Here is an 18,238-nt window from a genome sequence, read left to right on the forward strand (position 1 = left end):
GAGAAGATTAGTTATCAATCGCCACTTGCCAAGAGTAGATTCAGATTTACACATTCCTGTATAAATGACTCAAAGGAGTCTCACTTGTTCCTTCTTCTCTCCTAAGTTATACTTTTTCCTCCTGTTCTACAGCCCTTGCTCCCCTGTTGTACCCAGTCACAACCCGCTTGCGGTGGACAAGCTGGAGAGCGGTAAGCAATTCTGGGCTTCTTCCTTTTCATCGTGGGATTTCATTTGGACTCCCTTTCCCAGGCCTCAGAGCACAACTGATTTCTGAGAGCAGAAAGGAGAACAAGAATAGCGTTAATCTTTAGTGATGTGATAAAAATCACTCTCTCAGACAGACAACTGGAAAAGGATTTCAAAAGAGCTGTTGTGCCAAGAACCTGATAGCAAAACCTGAAATTAAAGCCAACCCACACCTTCCTGTTCACAGACAAAGCTCTTTCATTTTCTCCCCAGCACTCCCTCTTCTTGACTAATACTTCTTGGGACTAAAATGGAAGCTGCCACCAAGCACACCTTCCCACCAAAATGCCCAGAGCTTTCAGAGGCCACCAAGCATTCCCACAACAAAAGCACAAGTGCTGCTGCTTCACATGCGGGGTCACCTCATCTCTCTCACTTTTTTTTTTTTAAATTAAAGGTAGTAAAAGCACATTATGCTTGGAGAGATGGGACAGGAGAACAGGACACACGGAGATTTTGTGGATTGGGTGCAATTGAAGCCAGCAAGGACCGTGCAGGTGAGGCAGAGCACCGGAGGAGGAGGCAGGAGCTCCAGCAGCTCGCGTGCTTCACGTGCAAGTGCCAGCTGGCAGCTGCGTCCTGCTGGTTGCGTGTGGGCTGCATGGATAACAGAAGAGATGAGCCTGTAGGGGAGGAGCTGTCTGATAAATCATTAATGAAGGAAAATATGAAGTAATCTGTCTGCCTAGGAGGCAAAATCACCTAATAATGAGCATGGTGGACTAGGAAGCCAGAGCTGAGGTTCCTACCCCATCCTCGCCCCAGCTCCTTTTTCCGTGCTTAAGAAGATACAACTGCCTCCTTACATTGAAGGGCTTCTTTCTTAAAATCAACACAGCAAAACCATGATGTATATTAAAACGATAATAAATTTTACAGCATAATTTGCAAAAACGGCAGTCCTTGCTCCTCTTTTGTCACAGGCAGCATACAAAGACAATATCCGTTCCCAGAGACAGCGCACACTAAACCAGGGGGTTTCTCAAACCCATAACAAAACCTAGTGTGACCTTTTGCCAGTGCCGGTGGCATTTAATTTGAAATCGATTAACTATACTCACAGTGCTAATTACCCATGGGCATTTTTTTTCTTTTTAGCAATCTGACTACCGGTTGGAAATGTGTGGGTATGCCCGTGTGTGGACAGGGACACTGCTTTCTCTGCGCTCTCTGAAATGAGGAAAAAACAGCTCAAGAAATGATTTTGAAAGTTACATATGTGTTTATGGCGATAGCTGCAGGGTGACCGGGCACATTCAGCTGGAAAACGATGAGGTTGTCAGGGGAAGGGTCAGGAGGTCAGTGTGGTTTATTGCGCACAAAGACCTAGCAGGATGTGTCATGCAGCACAAAATCAATACGGACCCTGCATGAAAAAGTAGTCGTCAATTTTGTACAAATCTCAGACTTATTTGGAAAGATCCTCATAAGGCGATTCTTGACTTGTGTGAAATCTTTAACTCTTCTCTCTTTCCTCTGTCTTAAAAAATCCTGAGCATTCAGGGATTAAAACGGTTTTAATGTAAACACCTAAGGAAGAGATGGCACAAATCAACATGAATCCATCTAATGGATTGGATGGTTGGAGCAGTTATGGGGTAGGAAATAGAAGTGTTTTATCAATCAACGTGCTTATAAACTATGATTTTCTGAAGCAAACAATTTATAGATTGCAGTGGAAACCATAAACAGAAGACACGTATGGTCACAACTGAACCAACATACATGGAAACCCAAACAAGCCTCTAAGCAGACCTGTAGAGTTTTCCTGTATACCTATTTGCAGCGCTGAAGTCCATTTTAATTAGCCTGCCAAACCCTATTGAGCCACAACAAGGTTATTACTGTTTACCAAAGGGCCTGCTCAGGCAATTTTAAAAGGAAATTGCCTGTGCCTAATCTAATCACTAAGAAGTATTTAAAACTATGTTAGATCTAAAAAGACCAACAAAGAAGCAGGAAGCTCTGAAAGGTTCAAGAAGCTTCATAATTCTGTTCCCGTAAATCACAGCAGCAATTTGGAGATGAGCTCTCTGGAGACATTCCAAGTCATAATCAGATGCCGTATTCCGCCGAGAACAAACACAACGCAGGTGAGCTGACTTAAAGCGCACAAAAGTATGATTTCTCACATACATAACCTTACTGGTTACTGAATACATTTACATAATAAGTGTTTTTTTTTTTTTAAATTATCCACTGGTGATGTCATACAGATTTAAATAATCTGCAGCGCCAGTCTCTGCTATTTGCAAGCCCTATCTGACACTTTAGAAGCCTTTGCAAAAGATTTAACTGGGCTCCATTAAAGAATTCTATTTCTCAAACTTTTTTAAGCATAAGATGAGCAACATCTATTAAATGTAACAAATGATGACGTGGATGTTTCCGGATCCTTGCAGAGAAACAGCACGCAACATGAGAAGGAATTACTTCTGAAAATTACAGAAAGTTTAATTGGAGGTTGCTGGACCTTTTTAATCTACAGTCAAGCTTATTAACGTTAGCAAATGTACGGCATTACCTGCCGAATGACTGCAGAAGTACATTTGATGAGTCACTTGCTAGATTATGCTTTGCCAAACTGACCAAGAACAGATATCTGTTGCTGCTGTTACCAACAGCTACTTCGACACATATGGACTGCCACGATTTCAGCTTCGGTACCGCCTGCTCTTTTGCTTATGTGTTCTGGGTAAGAGAGAGAGAGACAAAAAAGGAAAAGCTCCCTTCACACTCCACCACTCCACTGACATAGATTAGCCTAGGAGAGATGACCTGGATTCAAACTTGGTTAAATACCAGAAAGGGAAAGTTGTGAGCAGATAAAGCAAGCTCCAAGGGGATTTACCTCAGACTTCCAAGAGTCTTCTGGTGTTTCGCCCAACCCTGACTTGTGGAGCATATTAAATTTACTGCTCTCCCTGTCCAGTATCATTAGAGAACTGTCCATCAACGAACAGATTTCTATCAGAGCTGGTTATCAACCTGAAGAAACTATACAACTAATCGCCAGCTGTGCCTAGGGCACCTTCCTCCTCCTCCATCACTGAACTGAAAAGAGTGTTTTTTTTTTTTTTTTGTTTTTTTTTTAAATAAGGACAGTTCTTGTCTGGGTGACACGTAGAAGTGTTTCCAACCCAGATGAGCCTAAAGCTACACCATAAAGCTCCTGGAATTTTTCCCAGGCATAAGAGATACAAAAGAAAAAAAGAAGAGAGCAAGACATTGAATATATTCATGGGTATCCTCTACAAGAAGAGGAATATTCTAGGAAAAAAATACCACGAGAATTGCTTGTTACAGTGGAAGTGAAGCAGCAGTGATAATTTGACATAAAAATTCTCTACATGGCAGCACTATTACAGCTCCTGCTGAAGCAGGACAGTGGCCTGGGCTAGTGCTGGTCTCTCACTGCGGTTATGAAGAGTTTTCCTAGAGAAGAAGAGATGGTTAAAAGTCATGGCTTAGGAATGTATTTCTTTAATCAGAAGTTCAGCTAGGGAAATATTCAATACAGCAATAGAAACCACTGTGCTTTTGCTAAGTCTCCTGTGGTACACGTGACTTTCAATGATGCCTCAAATATATGCCTCAAAGGGAAAGCACACTTTTCTTTTGATTTCTGGAATCTGAAAGGTGCTGTAAAAGCGGTCTGGTAACACGAGATTAACAGTCTGCGTTTCCCCCAAAATTTAAAACTGAATTCCCACACAAATTCACCCAAATCTTACTTGCATAAAAAAGCAGTTACAAGTCTGGGGACGTAAACCAGATGGGGAAGGCCAAGCAACAAAACCCATCTTTGTGCGAGCTCTTCCCAAGCACACTCATCCGTGCACAGCTGAGGGCTTTGATCTCTGCCTCGAAACCCAGCCCTCTGGTCTCAGAGCCCTGCCCAGCGCTGGGCTGCTGAGATGTCTTTAAGGTGGGATGATTTCTGCATATTATGCAAAATACAGCCCTCCTGGAGGCTGCTGTGAGAGAGGTCACAGGCAGGGCGCTACCTCTGAGCATCGGCCACGTGAAGCTGCTGGGACCAAGCCGCAAGCCACAGTGCTTGTGCAGGACTCGCTCCCGTTGAGAAGTCAGTAGCACGTTTCCCGTGCATGACCTGGCAAGCTTCTGCATACAACTGCTTCTGGATAACATCTACACCGCTTGCAGAGGATGACAGACATGTGGAGGGCACATGCCACGCTAATAGTACAGAAATGATGAATGCTTCAGGGTTAACGTGCAAGAATTCTGTTACGCTATAGCGATGGTGCTTGTGTCTTCAAGGTGCTTCAATATGAACCACGATCAAAATGTTGCTGCAAGCAGCCCCTGATTCAACACAAGCTTTCCTTCTGCTTCGTCAGCTTAGAATAGTGCTCCCTCTCTTCCGAAATGCCTGCCTTATAAACAGCCTCATCCAAAAAAGGATTAGAGGAAGATATATCCTGTCATTTACAACCATGCAGGCTGATCCCCTAACAACGTCTAATGACATGCAGGAAAGCTGGTGGTTAGACCCGAGCTAAGCCTCCCTGTGTAATTACAGTCAGTTAGAGGGCAAAACTCAAGAGCAAAACTTATTAAAAAGCAAATGCAACGATCTCGGGCTCCTGCAAAGATACTTAGCACATACCAACATGGTCAGAGAGGATGTCTTAAAAATAGGACTGTGGATGTTGCTTGGTCTTCCCAGACAACGTAAAAAAGGCCACTTCATTCATATACAGATTTGTTTCTCTGTGTTTTGACAGATTCGGCATGAGCACCATGGTAGAAAACAATGAGAAGTCTACAGGATCTCTCAACTGTTAGTTTCTACATTTTCTATATGTCTACAGACGTATTTGCAGATATCCTGCTCTATAGACAGAGCAGAATTTCATGTACTGGATCTCCTCTCAGCCTCCATCTTAGAAGAATAAAGACACACAATTGTCTAAACCCATCAAGTGATGTAAATGGGAAGAAATGGGGAATAAAAGGGTTATGCTTTGACAGTAAATGGCACGTAGAGAGAGACTCGTGCCCTAATAACATGGAATAAGCCGTGGGGAAAAATTGGACAACTCCTAATTGTCATACACAACCAACAGATACAACTGCTAAACGAGGACTTTCCAAAACTCATGATTTGGTGCAATTACAGCTCACCAGAATGAGCACCCAGCAGCAACGGGTGCTGGGGCACTGATGTAACGACTAACTTAAAGCATATTGTGCTAGAATTTGGTGCAAGTTCCCACTGAAAAAATGACAAAACTTCTAACTTTTGATGAGCAACAAAAGAGGACAAGAAATGACCTGAACTCATGTTTACAAAGAGTGCAGTGTAAGTTTCTTTCCATACCATCTTCCTTCTAACTAGTATCTTAACTGCACAAATTGGAAAAAAAAAATTAACCAAGGACCAAAGCAGGCAATATTTCAAATCATATCTAAGACACATGCATGCTTTTTAACTTGTAATTATGTAAAGACTGTAAAAACTCTCATGCCACTTATATTTTTATCCTTTTACCTGTAAAGCCACTTGCTTTGGGTTGTTGTGATTTTTGCACAAGGTAAAATACAACAAGAAATAGTTTGGTTAAAAAAATGCAAAACCTATGCCAGGACATGGTCTGAAAAGTTGTTACAGGATGAGATACCACCTTGTAACAGCAGAAAGGTAGGATTCTCAACACCCAGAAGGGCATTCAAAACGCTAGCAGACTGAGCTACCAGATTTTGTATTTCTCAGGGCTGCTGCTGCATGACGTGATCAAGGATGCACGCAATCTTCAAGGCTTTTCAGGCTTTTGCTGGAGGGAGAATTTCAAAGCAGACTTCTCCCTGTCTCATAGTACTAAGTGGGCTGGGCAGGAATGACATTTACACAGTTGAATCTTTTACTATTTTCCCTAAAAACAATAGAAGCGTTATGATTTACTATACTAGATATATTCCTATCTGTGGGCGCAGTGTAGGTATGGACAAAACACTATCTATTAGAAGGCTGTACAAACCTCTGTTAGCTCCGAGGTTTTCAGGATGATGCAGCATAATCACAGACTTATGCACTTACACTCGTGGATATTGTCTAAAAATGGCCATTCTCTAAACAGCACCATCAGTGCTTTATTTCCCTGATAACGAGCCTTGGGAAGAGCTTTCCCACACCAGCGGCGGCTGCGAGGGACCCCTTGGAGCTGAGGAGTGCTGCTCAGTGCTGGCAGCAGGGATGCTGCAGGATGACGCAGGGCACTCCAGCAGAGCCGAGCTTACCCAGTGTGACACATCCAGCGGGAATCTCCCCCACCTCTGAGCACTGGCCTTCCAGATCCGCCCATCTCACTTCTATTTTGAAATGGCTATTGCGAGACAGCACTGCAGGCCTCCCGAAAACACTCACTAATGCAGCGTCTTCACACTGTCTTCTTTCTTTCTTTTTTTTTTTTTATTTTTTTTTTCTGGATTGCTTCCCAGGCTTTCTTTTATCTTTGAGCTTAGCAAACTGATTAATATAAATAACTCAATGTCCAGAAATACTCAGCTTTGTTACTCTGCAGTGAGATCTCTCCTCTCCTTCATGCTCCTTTCTATGCAGTTTCATTATGTCCATGCCAGAGGAGCATTTAAGCAGGAGGGAGATGGAAGGGGAGATGAAGAACGAAAGCAGTGTGCTTATGCTGTGAGGTGGAAACAGACACTTGTGTCTAGAGACCTATAACAAGCTCTTACCAAAGAGGTAGCTTGCCTATATGCAAAGTATTTAGTGCCCAATGTAAAGTTTCACAAAAGGCAGACAGAAACAAACCCCACAGTAATTACATTTGGATACTGCAGTACCCTATAATACACCCTGATGCGTACTGTCCTCCATTTAGCTTCAGCAGCCTCTGCTATGCTTGGCTGATAAAACAATCTCCCAAACGATTTTAGCTCTAAAATCTATTAAATCCATGAAGTATTGATGAGGCAGAATTAATGTCGAGAGAATTACATTAACCGCCCCTTTCCCCCAAGATTTCATAAAAGGAACTCTAGAAACAAGCCGGTGCCTTGGCTCTACTACAAAACATAGCGTGCTCATGTCAGGAAGGGGAAATTTACACCCGTTCACATACCTTGGTCTGTATCTATAGATGCATTTAGTATTGCAACATGCAGTCAGTTAGCATGAGTCTTATCTGCAGTCGGTGCCTTATCTGATGCACAGAAATCACGTTCTCTAGTCCTGGTAATCTCGGGTCCGGTCCATGCACTACGCCGCACATCACACAGATCCTGCTTCCTTGCCTCTCACATGGGTCGCTGCAGCGTGGCAACATTACCTACTGAGACCCCATTGCTGCCTGATTATAAACTTGGCACAGCTTCCAGCTCTGGCAACCTTCTCTACGCTGGACGTTTGCTGCGAGATTTCTTCTTTACTTTGTTGCCGTTTTGGATTTTTGGCATGACTTCAGCCTGATTTTTTCAAGCTAATTCTGAAACAAGGCATGGGAAATTGGAGTGATTTGTCCATGTTAAAAGCCTCTGGTCACTCCTCGAGCAGCTTGAGAGGTTTTGTCATTGGGACCAAAAGATTGTAAGGTGGCAAGGCAAAATCTTTGTATTTTGACCTCTGCAAAAAACTCCTCCCAAAGACGACCGAATTACCAACCTCTGAAAAAACAAGCAATAAATTACTGACCTCTGAAAAAAAAATCTCCATTTGCATGGGCTCACTAGAGAAGTGGTATTTCCTAGTGACTCCATTCCCTGGAGACTACACCTACGATGCCCAGGATCCCACTACTAGGTTGGTGGGACCAGCCTGCTGCAAGCTGCACCTACACTTAAATATGTGAAACCAGGTGCAAGCCTGCTCTGTATCTAAATCTGAGCTCACAACAAGTTGGATGGCAGTGACCCCTACAGTGTATCGCATAAACATTTTTATTATTAGTCCTCCAGAGGGGAGGAAGGGGAACAGAAGGTATAAGAACATGCAAGTGTGATGGAACAGGAGTTTTTGTGTCAACTGAACAGTGACAAAAATACCCCGAAGCACGTGCAGAAAAGAGCAAAGTTGATGTAACACTCCCTAAAGCAAACATCTGAATTTGCAAATTTAATGCTCTTCTTTCAGTGGAGCATTTGGAGAGCTTGTTAACAACAACAAGCCCCCCCCCCCAAAAAAAAAAAAAAACAACAAAAAACCAAACAGCTTATCACTTACAAAATTCTGTCATGGATCTTCGAGTTGCCGTAACATCATGATTCAAAGGTCTCTGCCGCTGAGCCAGCTAAGAAAGCCAGGAGGTGCAGCAGCATGTGGTGCTCTGTTGTCTGCTGTCACACCAGTCCTTCCTTATTTCTTCTCCAGTGGCTAACGCAGGAGGGTCCTCCAGACGGATGGCCCACAGACCGACTCTCTTTAGATCATCTCAACTTCAGCCTCCCAAAAACCCAACAGCTAAACTAAATGCATTACCAGTGAGACCTGGGAAACACTTGGGAGAATGTGTGACAGAGACCAAGACACAACAAAGATCTGCTCTGCCAGAGGCTGGAATGCAGCCTCCCTGTGTGAGGTTACCTTGAACACAAGAGTAACAGAGCTTCAGAACTGTTAGAGCAGACTAAACCCAGCCCAGTCTGGACCGGAGCTCTGGGCAGGGGACAGGCTGCATTCCCCACAAATCTTATGGACCAGCTTTAATGTTTACCACACCCAGTGGCACCACCATGCACATCTTTTGGATGGAGGAGACTGGAAGAAAAGAAACAGACTAAAATTGGAGGAATTACTAGCATAGCGTAGCAAATCTCAGTAAAACCCAAGACATTTTAAATGCTCAAGAATTTCCACACACTTTTCTTCCTAAAGAGGCACGATAATCTTCAGCCAACAGGAAGAGATAATGAAGTTACACAACAGAAGCACATCATGAGTTGTGTCAGTGCCCAAATTAATCACTCCGGAAAACTAAAAGCTACTAGAAACAGGACCAAAATACACCAGGTCATCCATAATTACAAAGAACAGCTAATGATTCTGGCAAAGCCTCTCGTGGGCATGGCAGAATACAGGTAATGAGGCACAAGTTATGGTGGGTTATTTTTGCAGTAAGAGCCCATATTTCAAGCTCTTTGCAGATAATACATAGTTGATCTATAATACTTTATGTCAGAAGCTTGACAAGTGAGAAGAATCACCATGAGAAAGTCCACAGCATTTTTGGTAGATGTCATGGATGCAAATAATTGTGCTGTGGAAATCGGACACCCAGGAATGCACAGAGCATCACTATCTTTCTAAAGGCAAACAAACTTAATATGCGTAAAGTTATTGAAAAGTTGTTTTCATATAATCTCTAAAAATCAAAGCAGGCACTACCTGCTAATTTTTCATTTGTTTAAAATAAAGAAAGAGGAATCTGACTGTCCTTAACGGGAACCTCCCCCCCCCCCCCCAAACACCAGAGGAGTGTCTTAGCAGCTGAAATACAAATTTTCCATGATATGACTGAGCAACTAAAAATAGCTGAAACCATTGTTTAAGATGTGCAGTTGCTTTGAATGTATTGACAAGTGTTCGGATGGAAGCACAGCATCTCTGATTTCAACTGAAACATCAAAAAGCCCAGCACTTGGGAAGGTACCCCTGCCTAAATTCAGAGTGAAAGGAGCAGTGGATTTCCCAAGTATACTTTCAGTTTCAAGACCTGTGTTTCAAGCATTCACGGAGTTCCTGGAAAGAGTAAATCTGTAAGAAAGGACGAATGTACAGCATCACACCTGCTGAAGGAAGCACTCCTGGTACTCCTTGCAGTTGTGTAAGTATTTCATGTGCTGGAGAGATGGTCGCTCCATGACTGCCTGCTGAACAACACGAGTGTTCAACACAAGGGTCAAATATGTAAGTGCTGAGCAGTATCTGCTCTGACATCCACGAGGCTGCTTTACAGAAATCTCATCAAAAGAGGTCTCTACTCACACTGCTCAGGAAGATATCATCAGCTCAGCCGAGTGAGTTTTAAATTCAGTCAAGATTTCCCTCACAGCATTCAAGTATACTTCTCTAATCAGCTCCTATATCCATAATGAATTTTTGATCTGGAGTCTGCATGACCTTTTCTAGGACTTTGATCCAGGATGAATAAATAACTTCTGTGCCTCTGAGCTCAGATGATATGTCAGGATAAATTCAAAATGTTCTCTTGGTGCTCAGTCCTTCTTGAATTCAGTGGGTTAGGGACAGAGACTGGTCAAAACTATTTCCTTGCCTTGTATTTTTTGCAATTATTTTTAAAATCTCTGTGAATCTGGATTGCCATAGGCAAACCTACGGTGGGCAGGGAGATGCTTCAGAGATCCTTACAGACAAGAAAGTCAAGGCTCCTGATTATTTTACCTCAAAACGAGATTTTGCAAACTGTTTGAAGTAGAAAGAGGGAAAGGAACAGCTGTGAAAACAAGCAAAAGTTGCAGAGGCTGTTTACATACTATAATGGAAAACAATATTAAATTTTGGGGCAAAATCCTGGAGCACGGAGTGCCACAAACTCATTTCCAGGCTGGCTTGAAGAAATTCCAGGGTGTGTACACAGACCAGCAGGGAGAAGTGTCTCCATTTATTAGGTTATGTCTCCGAGCAACTCAGGAAAACAGGTGATTTTCAGGAGCATCAGTTTGTCAGCTAACCTTCTTCTGAATTTTGAGATTCAGCCAAGTCAGCAGCTATGCTCCTCAAGTCTGAACATGAACTAAAGGTTGAGAAACGTTGTGCAAGTAGACTCTCAGTAAAACCAGACTGTGTTTTTTCCCTCACTGACAAGTTTGCTGCATCTATGTGACACCACATTTCTTTGGAGCCACAGGAAGCAGCTTCCCTGATATGGGGTTGGAAGGGTCTTCTCCAAAACCCCTCTCTCACTGGCAGAGAAGATGCTCCACATGGATCAACAGTGAGCAGTAACAATGAGAAGCAACAAGGAAACACTTTTTTACTCTGAAGATGGTCAAACATTGGAATAGGTGCCTGGAGAGGGTGTAAACTTCCTACCCCTGCAGTGCAGCTGAATTTTGAAAGTCAAGGCCCTGAGCAACCTGATCTAATAGGACCTGTTTTAAGTGGGCATTTTGACATCCAGCAGTTTCTTCCAACCAAATTTATTCTATGATTCTGATAAACATGTTTCTTTCATCTCTTTCCTCTTGCTGCTCTTGAACTATGTTATTTCATTAAGGACAGCCATGGAGCCTAGACCAGCCTCAGCTGATGCAACTTTGAAGGGAAATTAAAACACAACAATCAGACTACCAGGTCTGCCCGTAACCTTATTTTCCTTTGTGTTACACAGAAACACCATTTTTGCATTACGATGCTGCTTCTTGACCTGACAGCACCATAGCTTTGTCACACAGAGATCAGCCAATATGTAAGGACACTGGAGAACTTCCAGTATCAAAGTATAGGGCTTATCACCAAAGAGCAAACTAGATATACATCCTATATTCTCTTGCAGTAACAGAAGTCTGCACAAAATCTCATGGATTAACGAGTTCATGCTGCTGGTCTATAGCTCATCTTTGGGCCTACAACTAAATTCCAGTTAAATAATTGTATTCATAGTTTCCTGTATACGGATACGGGTGGAAGCTTACAACATGCACAATTGTCAAAAAAGCCAAACTGTAGAGAAAAAATGCTTAAAAGATCTGCGGTAGGGTTTACCAAGGTACAGTTGAACAGGGCTTTTCATGCATTTGGCTGACTTTTTTTTTTTCTTTTTTTTTTTTTCTTAAATTCTGATCTTGGTCATCTTTTCTGATCTTTAAGACTATCCACGTTGCAGAAGGCTAAATGATCTACACTTACACATCTGCTAGCTAATCCTGATCCTTCTGTATGATGTAACAACACCTGTTTTGTGGTGTTGGTTTGTTTTTTTTTGGTTATTGTTTGTTTTAAATCGCAGAAAAGAATAAGTGTTCTCACAGAGCCAGTCTTTGTTTTTCAGTTTTCTACCCCTGCAGGCTATCTTACTCTGAAGTCTTCTGCCAGTGGAGAATAAGCCAGTTTTCATCTGCAATCTGCACACGCTAGCTGAAGAAAAAAATTTCTGTCCAAGACCCTGCTTGGCCAAGGGAAAGAAAGGACATAATCTTCTGCAGGCAATTTTTTTTTTCCAAGGGTGACGGTGATCAATTGGCACCAGCCACAGCTGCATACATTGAGACTCCAAGGGTGAAAAGCAAGATGAATCTACAAACTGCTGTAAAACTGTTGGTTTTTTGGCAGGTTGAGCTGGAGATAAGTGAAAACTAGGAAGAGTTTTCTCAGGACTACTCCCTTCTAGCCGGGGGCATGTCACTAATTATCTTCCATTCTTCTATGCCTCCTTCTCCTTCCAGTGGCATAACTCAGCCGCACAGATACATCACCCACAACACGCCACGTTCCCACAGCACCTGTAGGACCAGAAGCCTCTGGAAGTGTGGTGTCCAGAGACCAACCAGAGAAGCAGCAAAGTTTGTCATGTGGGATGGAAAAGAGGAATATGAAGGCTGGTACATCACACAGGAGCACTGACTGCCTCCTTATCTCACAGTAATAAGCAAAACGTCCTGGCTCCATGTGGAAGCTAGAGGTAAGTGTGCTGGTCAGATGCTCTGGAAACAGACAGACAGATTTCACAGAATCACAGAACTGTAGGGGTTGGAAGGGACCTCAAGAGATCATCGGGTCCAACGCCCCTGTCAAAGCAGGTTCCCTAGAGGGAAATTTCACAGTGACTGGACACCCCCACTGCTCTGGGAGGTATGTGCTCCCCCTACATTACTATTTTTCTCCTGATTGTTTATACCTCTAGCATGCCTTTTTTTTTCCCCCTTGTTTTTCAGCTAGGTTTTGTGTTTCTTCTGCTACAGATTTTAGCTCAACCACTCTTCAGCTGAATATAACAGCTACAAACACAATAAGCAGATGCCAGTGGAGCAAATGAAACTGCATTCCTTGCCTTGAGGCCCAGCATGCTGCTTTCTGTCAATGCTTCTCACTCTGTGAGCCCCCATACCAGAGGAAGAAAAATACATATAATCAACTACATCTCTGTGAGCTGTATTTCCCATCAAGTAAAAAGAAAAAACAAACAAATAAAATGAAATAAACGTTAAAACAATCTGTCTGAAATTGTCATTGAAAACCAAAAGTGATCAAGATGGTACCACTTACCAGAATTTTCCCCCAAAACAGAGCAAGTTGACTTTCACCACATTTCCTCAAAAATGGCTCAAAAACATGCCCTGTAAAATGAGAGAGAAAGGGAAAAAAAAATTAGTGAGCAGAACACCACAAATTACGTTACAGTTCTTTCTCACTCTCTGGCATATATCTCCAAACTTCCACTATTTTCCCTGTTTTAATGAATGAGGTAATTGGATGTGATCCCCTCACAACAAATTATCAAATTCCACCAGTATTATGCAAAATATTAAAGTAATTGCAGGATTCCTTCAGACTGCTCAGACACATCACCGTCGCCGACATGACAACGATTCAGACGTCAGGGATACAAGGTCAACAGCACGAAGCAAGCTGCGGCATAAAGCAAGCGTGCCAATTATTTCAGACCCATTCCTAAAAAATTGGTCTGTATCTCCTAGTGATTTTGCTTTACCGAAGTGCTTTTGAACTGGGATGCACGTAATGCTCTCGACGGCATCCGCGTTTGAAAGCTACACAAAGAAAAAAAGGGCTGTGCCACGCTACATTTTTAGACGATATTAATTGCCCCCCGCTCTCCAGAACAAAGACGGAGAGCAAGTAAGCAAACACAGCATCCAGTCTGACACGCACGAGGGCCGGTTTGAACAACATGGAGAGCAGAAGTGACAAATGCCATCATTTAGCCAATGCTGAGTAAATTTCAAATGACAGCAACTCCTTATTTTCCCTCGAGGCGAAATCTTTGAAAGAGCAGCTCGTGGAGCAAAGGCTAACAATGATGTTAAAACATTTATTTTGGAAGCGCCTGGAAGACGGAGCAGCTTACGGTTTTGCTGGTGTTCAGGTTTAGGGAATGGTTGGCTGTGCAGCAAACGGAGGAGGGCACACATTTCAGCGTCCTGGTGTCCAAATCAGTGAGGTCAGACTGAATTTGACCTGCTTTCAGAAACGCTCCTGTCCCCCCCCCCCCCCCCAGTACATGGCTGAATTTTCCACGAGAGAGGCATCTGTGAAATTACTGCTGAATGAGTAACTTTACAACTACACACAGCTGACTTTGGGGCCCACATTATTGATGGAGAAAACCCGCCCCAGCTGCAGAAGCAGCAGCAGATCTTTGCAGCAGTGCCTTTTGTGAAGGATGCTGTAGAAGGGGGCATGGCTTCTCCGCTCAAATTGCTTTTACTGGTCCTTGTTCCATGAAAAGAAGCTAGGAAAATAAAACTGCTCTTAAGGAACAAGCAAGCAAGTCATCTTTAAAATCATGGCAACTGGGTTACGCTGTTCTAAATCCCGGTTAGAAAGCAGACCTCTGATTTCGTAAGGCCGAAATGTCATTTTGGCTGGAGAATTCAGGGTGGGGAGAGAAAGGAAAAAAAGACATTAAAAATCAGAAGACGTTTTTGTGAGAGGTTTAAGGAATAGACATTTCTAATCACAAAACTGCAAATCACAGCGTATTCTTCCCTGCTTGCTTTCTTAGCTTAGTGGTTGAAAAAAAATCCTGGATGTACCAAGGAATAAAGAAAAAAAAAACAGCAAACCCTCCTCCCTCAACATCTATTGTACAGCTTGGCAGAATTCGTAATAACACTGAAAAAAAGATGGGTCTTAACCACTCTGCTCAGGCTCGGGGAAGGTGGTTATTATTCCAGTACCATCCGTTTCTCTCCTTAGCTTCCAGGCATTTGGCCTGGAAAGCAAAATCAAGTCAAGAAACTACTCCTGCCTCACAACTAATTGGATAACATCTGCATAGAGAAAAGTTGGGAGCTTAAGAGAGGAGCCAGGTTCGAATCAGTCCAGCAGCACCCCAGCTCCAGCTTAGCTCAGTATTTTCTCTTGCACCAGGCCAGAGAAGCGACACGTATGGGGAAACTGTACTCCACGCTGCTGGAGCCACGAAGCCCTGAAAGGCAGAGGCTGGCACTGCTGCCAAAGCGGGCAGAGCCCCCCCGTGCTTGTGTGTAGCTTCTGGACACGGCCCTGGCCGTGCTCCCTCACACACGGCTGTGCACATCGGGATGGGGAAGCAGCCAGCATTAAAACCAACTGGATGCAGGTGCCTTAGTACATGCTGAAGGAGCCTCATCCAAGCCCTCAGAGAAACTGTGTATGAGAAAAACTAGTAAGAGGGCTAGGCAAGGGGGTACCTAGCTAAAAGGTTGAGCAGAGATCTGATTTATCGGTCTTGCAAGATCTTCTGAAGTTCGGGGATGTCAGGTAGGAAGCTTGAAGCTTTTCCAAGGGATGCTTTTTGCTTGATTTTGGAAGTTGATGCAAACCAGGCCCTGCCTCTCCAGCTACTAAGGAGGTATCAGGGGATACAGCAAGGCAGGGAGGGAGAAGGGAAGGGAGCATTTTCCGCTGCAAAACTGGGGGTGAGGGCTGGATGTGACATACAGAGAAAACCAAAGACTACTCACTCTTTCTTTGTGTTCAGCCTAGGGGCTGTACAGAACTCAGCTTTAGCCTTAATGATTTTTCTTCTACCTAACTACATAGAAGGAACATTCCTCTTCCTTGAGGGCTTTGGATAATGTTACTTATCTACAAATTCTGATCAGCACTTCTCAGAAAGCTTTGCTGACCTTTGGAGAAAACAGCATAGGAGGTGCAAATAAATGAACATTAGAAGTGACACAGAAGTAGAAACATTGAGAATGAAAAACTTTTCTGAACAAAATCACATTGAACTCCCCTTCCACTTGCCATCTAAAATCAAATACAAAATGAGGCTGTTTAAAATACAATCAATTGAATAGGATTAGGTTTAAGCAACATCGGCTTCCCGCAAGTTGCTGCGACTTGCTACCCATCCCAGTCCAAAATGCTTACGAAGGGGTCACCCCAAACTGTGTCACACATATTGCTGCCAACATGGAAGTGGCATTCACGTGAAAGCTGTCCAAGCATCTTCTCCTAAATGGCAAGGCATGGTAAAATACTTAGCAAACCACCAGATGTGAGAAATTGCTCTGAATCTCAAAGAAGAGACTTTATTTGAAACTTAAAAAAAAAAAAAAAAGAAAAGTAGTCTTGGGAGATAATCAGGCTTATTGTCTGCCACGAACAGCCACTTCCTGTAAGCAGCATCAGCTTCAACAAATTGGAATTTTTTACTGAAAAAAAAAAACACCAAAAAGCCATACCCCCTGCAGTGTGGCACATATACTAGTGGTGCTTTTATGTAGCTTTGTGTAAAAGTTGCTTTCTTTCTGTGCAGGGAAAAGTATTTTGTGAAATACGATGCGGTGAGTAGAATCACGTCACCAGCACGTTTGGTTTCCTTACTTTGTCTGCTTTATGAGACAACCCGTTTACCCTCATCAGTTTCCAGATATGTTTTTGTCAGTTCATACTGGGATCAGAATTAAGTTTATTACCACTGGCAAAAGAGAAATCACTGACAGCAGACACAGTAACTACTTTTTCCAAGCCTCCATGCCAAAATCCATTAACACCCACCAACTTCCAGGATCTTTGGAACAGGTCCACAATGAACAAACCTAGACAAGAACCCACAAACGAAAACGGATTTCCGTTAAAGCAAAAATCCTTCAGTGACAATTTACCCACTGTATGAAACATATAAAGCCATGACTTAAGGCATAAAAGCAGTTACTTGAAGGATTCTGGTCTGGTACATGCTGCAGGTGTTGCAGTTTGCACGCAGGCTTGGCCCAGCTGGAGGAAGCGACTGGCTGAAGTCATAAATAATTTTCAGATGGATCCCAGTACATGCAATCCAGTTTGTGATACTCAGACACAGAATGAAATCTAGATGATGATAAACATCTGACAGTTTTCTACTAGTGATGTGCTTTTGTTGCTGCCTTTTCAAACCTCGAGAACCACGCATCCCTGGTTCTTGAGCTGCAATGTTACTTGGTAAAACTGGGAAAAAGAAAGTTTTCAGTTTGGAGAACAGCTTACAAATAAAAGTGCCTGGACTAGGGTGCATAATCCGTAAATTAGCTAGATCCACTTTGTAAGGAAAATGTTGGTTACTCTGCCAAGCAATAGTCTTCCTTTTTCAAATGTTCTAACATAATTTGTGTTCATTATGCTACACACCATACCAAGTAGGTTTTGGGCCATGAATTAATCGAGGAAGTATTTTTCAGTAGTGGGTTGCTCTAGCCTTACAGTACCAAGGCCTGGAGTTCCTCAGAGCAGGTTGAGGACCCTACAGGAGGTTGCTGACACATTTTAACAAACGCACAGAAGCGTGCTCAGTTTTGCTCGGGGTGCAGCATTTTCCTGATACTTCCCCCTTAAGATTTCTAATCTTATTTTAAAAAAATAATAATATCAAAAACCACTTGGAAAACCCTTTTAAAAGCAATGTTGAACACAAGAAGAAAAAATTTTTCTGCACGCTGAGTTTATATGATGAATTTATAAAGGGACTGCACATCTTAAACTTAGCTTACATAAAGCAATCTTTTACTGTGCGATGCCAGATTATATATAAAGACCCCTTATCCAGTGAACATCTGAAAGCTTTCCAACAATAAAACGTTTAAAGTTTAAAGGAAGCTTATAGGCTTGCTCTTAGACAGAGACAGAAGCCCCACTGTTACCCCGAGCCTCTTCCTTGCTGGGGGAGGGTCCCAGGGAGCCGCGCGTGACACGAGGAAGCTCAGCCAGCATCGGGGGGAGCTGAGGCAGGAGCTCCTGCAAAAAACAACTCATGCAACTAGGGCAGGCACGACCCTGGGCAACTGCAGAGGAAAAGAAACAGCAACACCATTACAAGACTCTGCTAAGACCAAACATTATGATTCT

At 43.0% G+C, this 18,238-nt stretch overlaps 1 protein-coding gene across 6 annotated transcripts in view; it reads right to left on the reverse strand.

Annotated features, from left to right (window-relative positions):
* Positions 1–18,238, reverse strand: part of FYN (FYN proto-oncogene, Src family tyrosine kinase) — a 132,826-nt gene that overhangs the window by 61,752 nt on the left and 52,836 nt on the right. For all 6 annotated transcript variants that reach the window (XM_040550585.1, XM_040550584.1, XM_040550582.1 and 3 more), the window contains exon 2: positions 13,454–13,524. The gene's annotated coding sequence lies outside the window, so the exon portion shown is untranslated. The remainder of the gene's footprint in view (positions 1–13,453; positions 13,525–18,238) is intronic.

The sequence above is a fragment of the Cygnus olor genome, chromosome 3, assembly GCF_009769625.2.
Source record: "Cygnus olor isolate bCygOlo1 chromosome 3, bCygOlo1.pri.v2, whole genome shotgun sequence".
NCBI classification, from domain to species: domain Eukaryota; kingdom Metazoa; phylum Chordata; class Aves; order Anseriformes; family Anatidae; genus Cygnus; species Cygnus olor.